Source organism: Rhinopithecus roxellana, chromosome 5 (genome assembly GCF_007565055.1).
Source record: "Rhinopithecus roxellana isolate Shanxi Qingling chromosome 5, ASM756505v1, whole genome shotgun sequence".
NCBI classification, from domain to species: Eukaryota; Metazoa; Chordata; class Mammalia; order Primates; family Cercopithecidae; genus Rhinopithecus; species Rhinopithecus roxellana.
Window position 1 is genome coordinate 26,957,368 of NC_044553.1, and position 8,569 is coordinate 26,965,936.

Consider the following 8,569-nt stretch of genomic DNA (forward strand, 5'->3'; position numbering starts at 1 on the left):
CACTGTGCCCGGGTGAGGGGCTCTGGGAATAATTGAGACCACAAACTTTGGCCTCTATGAGGCTTTAATCTTGTCAGGGAAAGCATGGAAACAGAGACATGGAATAGAGGACAGTGATGGCTTGGATGAGATTGAGTGAAACTATCTGAAATGCGTCTTCACTGCTATTTGTTGCTACAAAATGGGGTGCATCTTGCAGCTTTAACTTCTGTGTTTATGGGGAAAAAACGGAATCCCTTGGAAACACCCTTCAATCATTCAACTTTTTTTTTTTTTAGATGGAGTTTCACTCTTGGTGACCAGGCTGGAGTGCAATGATGTGATCTCGACTCACGGCAACCTCTGCCTCCCGGGTTCAAGCGATTCTCCTGCGTCAGACTCCCAAGTAGCTGGGATTACAGACATGCGCCACCATGCCTGGCTAATTTTTGTATTTTTAGTAGAGACAGGGTTTCGCCATGTTGGTCAGGCTGGTCTCAAACTCCCGACCTCAGGTGATCCACCTGCCATGGCCTCCCAAAGTGCTGAGATTACAGGCGTGAGCCACCGCGCCAGGCCCAATCATTCAATTTTCATAGTGTGGACTTGAGTCAAATTATTTTTCACGGACAAAGATTTCTGAGAAGGCTGGTTAGTATATAGCTGGAGAAATAAAACAACTCAGAAACTCCACTGGCTCTTTCAAACAAGTTTTACTATATTAAAATTGGAGACAAACATGTCTGCCATCTCTCACTTTGGTAGTAGGGAGTAAGGGCTGCTGTACTCAACCAGGGTTCCCAATCCACAGTTTGTGGCTCTCAAATTTTACGCTGATGTGCCCCTAGGACACTGCAGCAAGCTCACAGGACTGCCAAAGAATATTTAAAAATTTTCAAAGTGGCGACAGTGGCATCTGTCAGATACCATGTGTTGAGTTGTTTGGACCTAACTACGTATTAACAGAACTACTAGTTATTTCTTTTAGCTTAGGGGCACTGCAAAGCATTACTGAGATCCCAAAGGCATCCTGAACTGGGAATGTTTGGTAGGCTCTCTGGGGCTCAGTGCACCATCACCATGTCCACAATTGGATGGCCATGCGGAAGCACAGTTGTGCGCCGACATCTCTTCTACACACCCACACCTTGGTCTTATCACTGGCCAGCTCCTTTGGATTTGGCAGTTGCTGATTTGCTTCTTTAAAAAAGGTGTTTGTCATGAATTTGATCTTGATTCACAGTGTCCAACATTCAGCACCAGAGGTAGCCATAACTCCTGCCTTTGGGGTAGGAGAGAGGTGGTTAGCTCAAAGGCTGTGAGTTTTCAACACTGGGCAGGCCTGCAAACTGACACCCAGGCTGGCAGAATTTGCCTCTAGAGCCATTGGGTAGTGGGTGGCCTCATCTTCTCCTTCCTGACTTTGTTCCCTTCTTCCTGGAAGGCCTCCAGCTCAGATCTCTGCTTACTCTTTCCCTCCCATCAGCTTTCCCCTGCAGGCCCTCATAGGGCTGATGCCACCTCTGCACCCCTCCCAGGTCTGTGTGCTCTGCTGCCTGGGGACTTTGCTGCTCCACCGTTGCTCTCAACTGCCATCGGAATTTTCTCTCCTGAAGATTCTCAGCAGTTGGTGCCTGGGTTCTGCAGCCAGGTGGACTATGAGGCTCCAAGGCTGTTGGGGTTCAGACCTTGCCATGGGGACCTGGCAGCTAGTATACCAGAAACGCACAGTAAATATGTGATGAATCAACCTAATAGCTTAATTCCCAGTGAGAGTTTCAGGACAGCCACAGCTGTGTGTGAGAGCCCCCAGTCACTGCTTCTCATTTTCCAGGGGCTGTCTCTGCCTTAACTGAAGAAAAACCTGATGGGGGAGCCCAGGCAGACCCAGCAGAGGGAGTCTGTGGCTGGGGGACATCGGCCCTCCTGTGGCCCTTCTCTTTCCTCCTGCTCTTGCTCATTCTTTGCCGTGGCTCTTGTGTCCTTCCAGGCAGGTGGCTGAGCGCAGGCAGCCTACATAGATGGGGCAGGGCTGTGTGGGGATTTAGGTGCTGGATTTAATCAATGTTTTTACCTTTGCATGGCAACAGTGAGAGGAGACTAATGTCTCCAAGGCTGAGGCGCACACCTCACCCTCTCACTCTGGGGGCTGGGCCTCTGGCAGCCCCTGGCTCTACCTCCCAGGGCTGCTGGGTCCTGCTGCCCTTGCGGGGCTGGTGGGGGTACGGGAAAGGGAGCTGGAGGAAAGACTGCCCCCACCTTTGACATCCCCAGGCTCCCCAGTGTTGCCGCCTCTCCTGTATCAGCTCTTGAGGCCATTTTAGAGGTGGAAAGAAGCCCTGCTTTTTTTTAGCACACAGAAAAATATGCTGGCCAGGTGGGACCTCACTGGATATGAGCCTATGGTTTAAGGCCTTTTAAGAATGGAGGTTCAGGACCCAGGGCCTTTCTGGTGCTCTGCTCGCCAACTCCCTGTGTTAGGTTTGGGCAGGCTTAGAGGGGCTCTCCTGCCAGAAGATCCCCAGTCCCACTCTCCTGGTAGACCAAGGCCTTGCAGATCAACTTTGTGCCCCTGGGAAGAGAAGTGGAGCCTGGCCTGGCCTCCTTGCTGAGTTTGGCTGAGCCACAGGCAGAGGGACACACAGGAGCAGCCCTGGGCACTGGGGTGTCCGGGGCCTCAGCTACTACAGGGGCAAAGGAACATCTATGAACAGCTCTCACTGGGCCTGCTGTGCTTTCACACACAAGAAATAGCTCCACTGCCTGGGCCAACATTCTGCTGCCTCCGCCTTTGATGGTAGCAGTCAGGTCTTGTGGTAAGAGCTGGGCCTGCAGGGATTTATTATCCAGAATGACTGCTCTAGAGGGGCCGATAGTTGATTTGGAGAGAAAGCACACATGCATTAGTTACCTCAGTGTAACAGTGCTCTGCTCTGGCAGTGACAGGATCACAGAGGAGGGCTACCCATCCAGGGCCCGTGTCCTTGAGAAGGTTTTGGAGCAGGGAGAGCCTGAGCATTGGAAAGCGCTTAAGTCATGCCAGGAGTGGGATGTGGGGGAATCAAGGGGTGGGGTGGGTATGGTGATCCTAGCGTGGGGAAGGCACTGACGTGTGACATAGCAAGGGTGAGGATACTGGGGGAACTGAGTATTGAGGAAACAAGTGGATGGTAGGATTGCAGAAGGAATGAGGGGCAAGGGGTGACAGGCTTGTTGGGCCTGGATTTTATTCTGTGAACTCTTCTGGGAAGAAGGACAGGCAGAGGGCCAGATGGGCATTTTGGATGGAGCTTGCTGGCTGCAGTGTGCAGGGGACAGGCAGACCCAAGTGAAGCCAGGAGTTTGGCACACAAGAGGAGGCCACTGCAATGAATGGGGTAGGAGATGAAAAGCCCCAGTGAGGGTGGGGGGAAGGGCAGGAGGGCTAGTGGGGAGGAGGGAAGGGGTTGCAGGTTCGGGGTGGTTTTGGGTAGATGCCACCAACTAAAAAATGAGCAGAGTTGGGAGGTGAGGGTGTTCATGACATTCGGTCTCTGTGGCCTCAAGGGAGATGGAAGTGCAGGTGTCTGTTGCTCCTGGCCAGGCTGGGCAGTTGAATATCAACCTTCACAGGTTTCCTAAACCAGAGTCAATAGATAGTGCCAGAAGGGTGAGGGGAAAAGTGGGCAAGGACATATTCCTGAGGATAGATTATAAGAGGCAAGTGGAGAAGCAAGACAGGGGCAGAGGAGGCCGGGGCTGAAGGGCTGGAGAGCATGATGCTGCTGAAGAAGAGGGCTGTCCCTCACAAACTTTGGGGGTCTTCACCCACTCTCTCCTCTCACAGTCTATGAATGGGCTGCTGAGGGTAGTGACCAGCCTTATGGGCTGATGTCTCCCTCAGGTGCCTAACACTATGTTTGACATATACTTGGTGCTAAATGAATGTTAGTGAAATCCACTGAACACAAATGTGGCACAGAGGCCAGTGAGAGGAAGACTGGAAGCATTGGTGGATTTGGCAATGGCCAGGGGGATGGTGTGCCATTTGGTAGATGAGTTTGGGGGACAGGAGAAGTGGGGATGGAAGCTAGACTTCAGCAGGCTGAGGAGGCAGTTTTTTTTGGGTGGAGTTGGGTTGGGTGGGGGTGATGAGGAAGTGGAAGACAGTAAGTGTCTCAATTCCTCGTAAGAGTTTGTCTGAGACAAGAAGGAGAGAAAGTGCCGAGCTCACATTTTGTGACTAGAGCGTTTTCTAAGAATTTAAAGGAACGTTTTTTGCTCCTCTTTCTCCTCGAAACACGGCATGTTCCTTGTAGCAAAGTTAGAAAAATACATAGAAGAAAAGAAACTTCTGTAATTCTGTCCATTAGAAACATATCCTGTTCAGCCTCAGAGCAATTTCCTTCTGGACTTCTTCCGGCTTTGTGTTTTAGTAGAAATGGTATCACTTAGTGCATTATTTTGCAACGTATCTGTTTCACTTAATAGTTCATGAATACCTTTCTCTTGTCGATGCTACTCTTCTTCCAAAACATCCTGTGAACTTTTAATGACCTCTCTATCTCATATCTGGGATTCAAATGCTTTGAAATCCAACAGGTACAAAGGCGCATTCGTGGGAAGGTTGTCTCTTTTATTTTCTGCCTTGGAGCTCACTCATTTTTGCTCCCTGGAGGCAACTGACACTCCTTTACAAGCAGCAAATTTAGTAGTTAGATCATATTCCATTGCATAAATGTTCCGATATTTATTTATTTTTTAATTTTTATTCTTTTTTGAGACAAGATCTCCCTCTCCAATATTTATTACAATAGCTTTCCATCTTGAATATTTGGATGTTACTGTTTTATTTTGCTATTATACATAAGGTTATGATGAATATCCTTCTGGCTGAATCTTGGCATACATACTTCATTTTGTTAGAATACATTTTTAGGGGTATGATCAGCTCCTTTTCCATTGGACTCTTTGTCAACCGCTTTGGCAGGCATAATTCAACGCTGATTGTCAACCTGTTGGCTGTCACTGGTGGCTGCCTTATGGGACTGTGTAAAGTAGCGAAGTCAGTTGAAATGCTGATCCTGGACCGCTTGGTCATTGGCCTCTTCTGTGGACTCTGCACAGGGTTTGTGCCCATGTACATTGGAGAGATCTCGCCTACTGCCCTGTGGGGTGCCTTTGGCACTCTCAACCAGCTGGGCATCGTGGTTGGAATTCTGGTGGCCCAGATCTTTGGTCTGGAATTCATCCTTGGGTCTAAAGAGCTCTGGCCATTGCTATTGGGCTTCACCATCCTTCCTGCTATCCTACAAAGTGCAACCCTTCCATTTTGCCCTGAAAGTCCTAGATTTTTGCTCATTAACAGAAAAGAAGAGGAGAATGCTAAGCAGATCCTCCAGCGGTTGTGGGGCACCCAGGATGTATCCCAAGACAGCCAGGAGATGAAAGATGAGAGTGCAAGGATGTCACAAGAAAAGCAAGTCACCGTGCAAGTGTCCAGCTACCGACAGCCCATCATCATTTCCATTGGGCTCCAGCTCTCTCAGCAGCTCTCTGCCATCAATGCTGTGTTCTACTACTCAACAGGAATCTTCAAGGATGCAGGTGTTCAACAGCCCATCTATGCCACCATCGGCGCGGGTGTGGTTAATACGATCTTCACTGTAGTTTCTCTATTTCTGGTGGAAAGGGCAGGAAGAAGGACTCTGCATATGATAGACCTTGGAGGGATGGCCTTTTGTTCCACGCTCATGACTGTTTCTTTGTTATTAAAGGATAACTCTAATGGGATGAGCTTTGTCTGTATTGGGGCTATCCTGGTCTTCGTAGCCTTGTTTGAAATTGGACCAGGCCCCATTCCCTGGTTTATTGTGGCCGAACTCTTCAGCCAGGGCCCCCGCCCAGCTGCGATGGCAGTGGCCGGCTGCTCCAACTGGACCTCCAACTTCCTAGTCGGATTGCTCTTTCCCTCTGCTGCTCACTATTTAGGAGCCTACGTTTTTATTATCTTCACTGGCTTCCTCATTACCTTCTTGGCCTTTACCTTCTTCAAAGTCCCTGAGACCCGTGGCAGGACTTTTGAGGATATCACACGGGCCTTTGAAGGGCAGGCACACGGTGCAGATAGATCTGGGAAGGACGGCGTCATGGAGATGAACAGCATCCAGCCTCCTAAGAAGACCACCACCAATGTCTAATTCATGCCCCCTTCCACCTCCCTCCCAGCATGGGAAAGCCATCTCTCCCTGAACAAGGGAGAGACCTCATCAGGATGAACCCAGGACTGCTTCTGAATGCTGCTACTTGATTCCTTTCTCATCCCACGCACTCCATGAGCACCCCAAGGCTGGGGTTTGTTGGATTTTCAATGGCTTTTTAAATATTTTATTTCCTGGACATTCTCTTCTGCTTAGGAGAGACCAAGTGAACCTACCTTCATTTCAGGAGGGATTGGCCACTTGGCATATGACAACTTTGCCAGCTTTTCCTCCCTTGGGTTCTAATATTGCCACATTAGGGGATATAGGAGAGGAAAAGTAAGGTGTGGTTCCCCCAACCTCAGACTTAACAGAAAGCAGATAGACATATGAGTGTGGAAGGTAGAGGGGGTTTATGTAAGAGCACCTTCCTCACTTCCACACAGCTTTACACGGCAAGTAAACTTGAGTTTTATTTATTTTATCCTCTGGTTTAATTACATAATTTTTTTTTTTACATTAAGTTCCAGGATACATGTGCAGAATGTGCAGGTTTGTTACATAGGTATATATGTGCCATGGTGGAAATATTTATTTTTTTAAGCATAATTTTACCAAATAATAAAAACAGAAGGAAATTGAGATTAGAGGGAGGTGTTTAAAGAGAGATTATAGAGTAAAATATTTGATGCTGGAGAGGTTCAGGTGCAATAAGAAGAATTTAGGGAGAAATGTAGTTCGTTATTGGAGGGTAAATGATGTGGTGCCTGAGGGCTGTATGTTACCTCTTAACAATTTTTGTCCTTCAGATGGAAACTCTTGAAGTTTAATTTTTCATAAAAGTCATATGCTTATATAATAAAGCTACTGATTTCCTTTGGAATTTTTTTCTTTAAGATAATAGTTTACATGTAGTAGTACTTGAAGTCTAGGATTATTAACTAATATGGGCATTGTAGTTAATGACGGTTGATGGGTTCTAATTTTGGATGGAGTCGAGGGAAGGGAAAGTGATTTTCTAGAAAGCCTGTTCCCCTCACTGGACGAAATAACTCCTTCTTCTTGTAGTAGTCTCATGACTTTTGAAGTAATCTGCCACCTATCTTGTGGCAACCATCCAAATGAGAAACCAAAAATAATTGGTTCTTGGTAGAGATTCATTATTTCTCCACTTTGTTCTTTAGTAGATTTTAGGTGTTGATTTTCTGTTTTATTTTAACTCATACCTTTAAAGGCATTCCCCAAAGAATGTTTATAGCAAACTTGGAATGTGTAACCTCAGCTCTGGGAGAGGATTTTTTTCTGAGCGATTATTATCTAAAGTGTGTTGTTGCTTTAGGGTTATGGCATGCTTGCGTATGTCTGTTACCAGGTCACTGTGGTCCGATGCCGAGTGCCCTTAGGGGACTTGAATCTTTCCCATAAACCATATTTGAGATAGTATGAGTCAATGTGCAGTGTAGCCACACTTGAGAGGATGAATGTATGTGCACTGTCACTTTGCTCTGGGTGGAAGTACATTATTGTTGACTTATTTTCTCTGTGTTTGTTCCCACAGCCCCTTTTTCATATGTTGCTCAATCTCCATTTCCCTTGTTGGTGCTTACACATCTCAGAACCGTTAGCCAAACCCTTGCCAGTGACAGTATTTTGGTTCTCAGTTCTCACTGTTCCTGTGGAGCCTTTGAATATAAACACACATAGCTGAGGCCGGGTGCGGTGGCTCTCGCCTGTAATCCCAGCAGTTTGGGAGGCCGAGGCGGGCGGTCAGGGATTCGAGACCAATCTGGCCAACATAGTGAAACCCTGCCTCTACTAAAAATGCAAAAATTAACTGGGCATGGTGGCGGGCACCTGTAATCCTAGCTATTTGGGAGGCTGAGGCAGGAGAATCACGTGAACCCGGGATGCAGAGGTTGCAGATCACGTCATTGCACCCTAGCCCAGGCCACAGTGCAAGACTCCGTCTCAAAAAACAAACAAACAAACAAACAAAACCACAACAAAGCTATGGAGTGGGGTTTAGCTTGAAAAGGTGACCTTGCAATTTCACATCAACTTCTGGCTCCTCAAACAGTAGGTTGGCAGTAAGGCAGGGTCCTGTTTCTCACTGAGAAGATTGTGTATATTTCCATATGGATTTTCTATTACTAATGTTACTCTGATGCTTTGTTTTAAAATAAAAATTCTGAATGTACACACACAAAAAAAGAATACATTTTTAGAAGCAGAATTTCTGGGTCAGAAGGTAGCACAAATTAAAAAAAATCCAATATCAGATTTTTTACCTCCAAAACAATCTGTATCGATTGACATCCCCTAGCAATGCACAGGAATGTTCGTATCCCCGCCTAAGCCCTCTACCTGTGTTACTAAAACTCACTTCCTCAAACGGTGCCAACTTAGTGGGT

The 8,569-nt window shown here is 47.2% G+C and overlaps 1 pseudogene across 1 annotated transcript; it reads left to right on the forward strand.

The window, feature by feature from the left end:
- Window positions 1-4,901: 4,901 nt before the first annotated feature.
- LOC104668665 lies at window positions 4,902-8,348 on the forward strand (annotated as a pseudogene). Its single transcript, XR_748863.2, has one exon. The product of XR_748863.2 is annotated as a solute carrier family 2, facilitated glucose transporter member 3 pseudogene (transcript).
- Window positions 8,349-8,569: the final 221 nt, after the last annotated feature.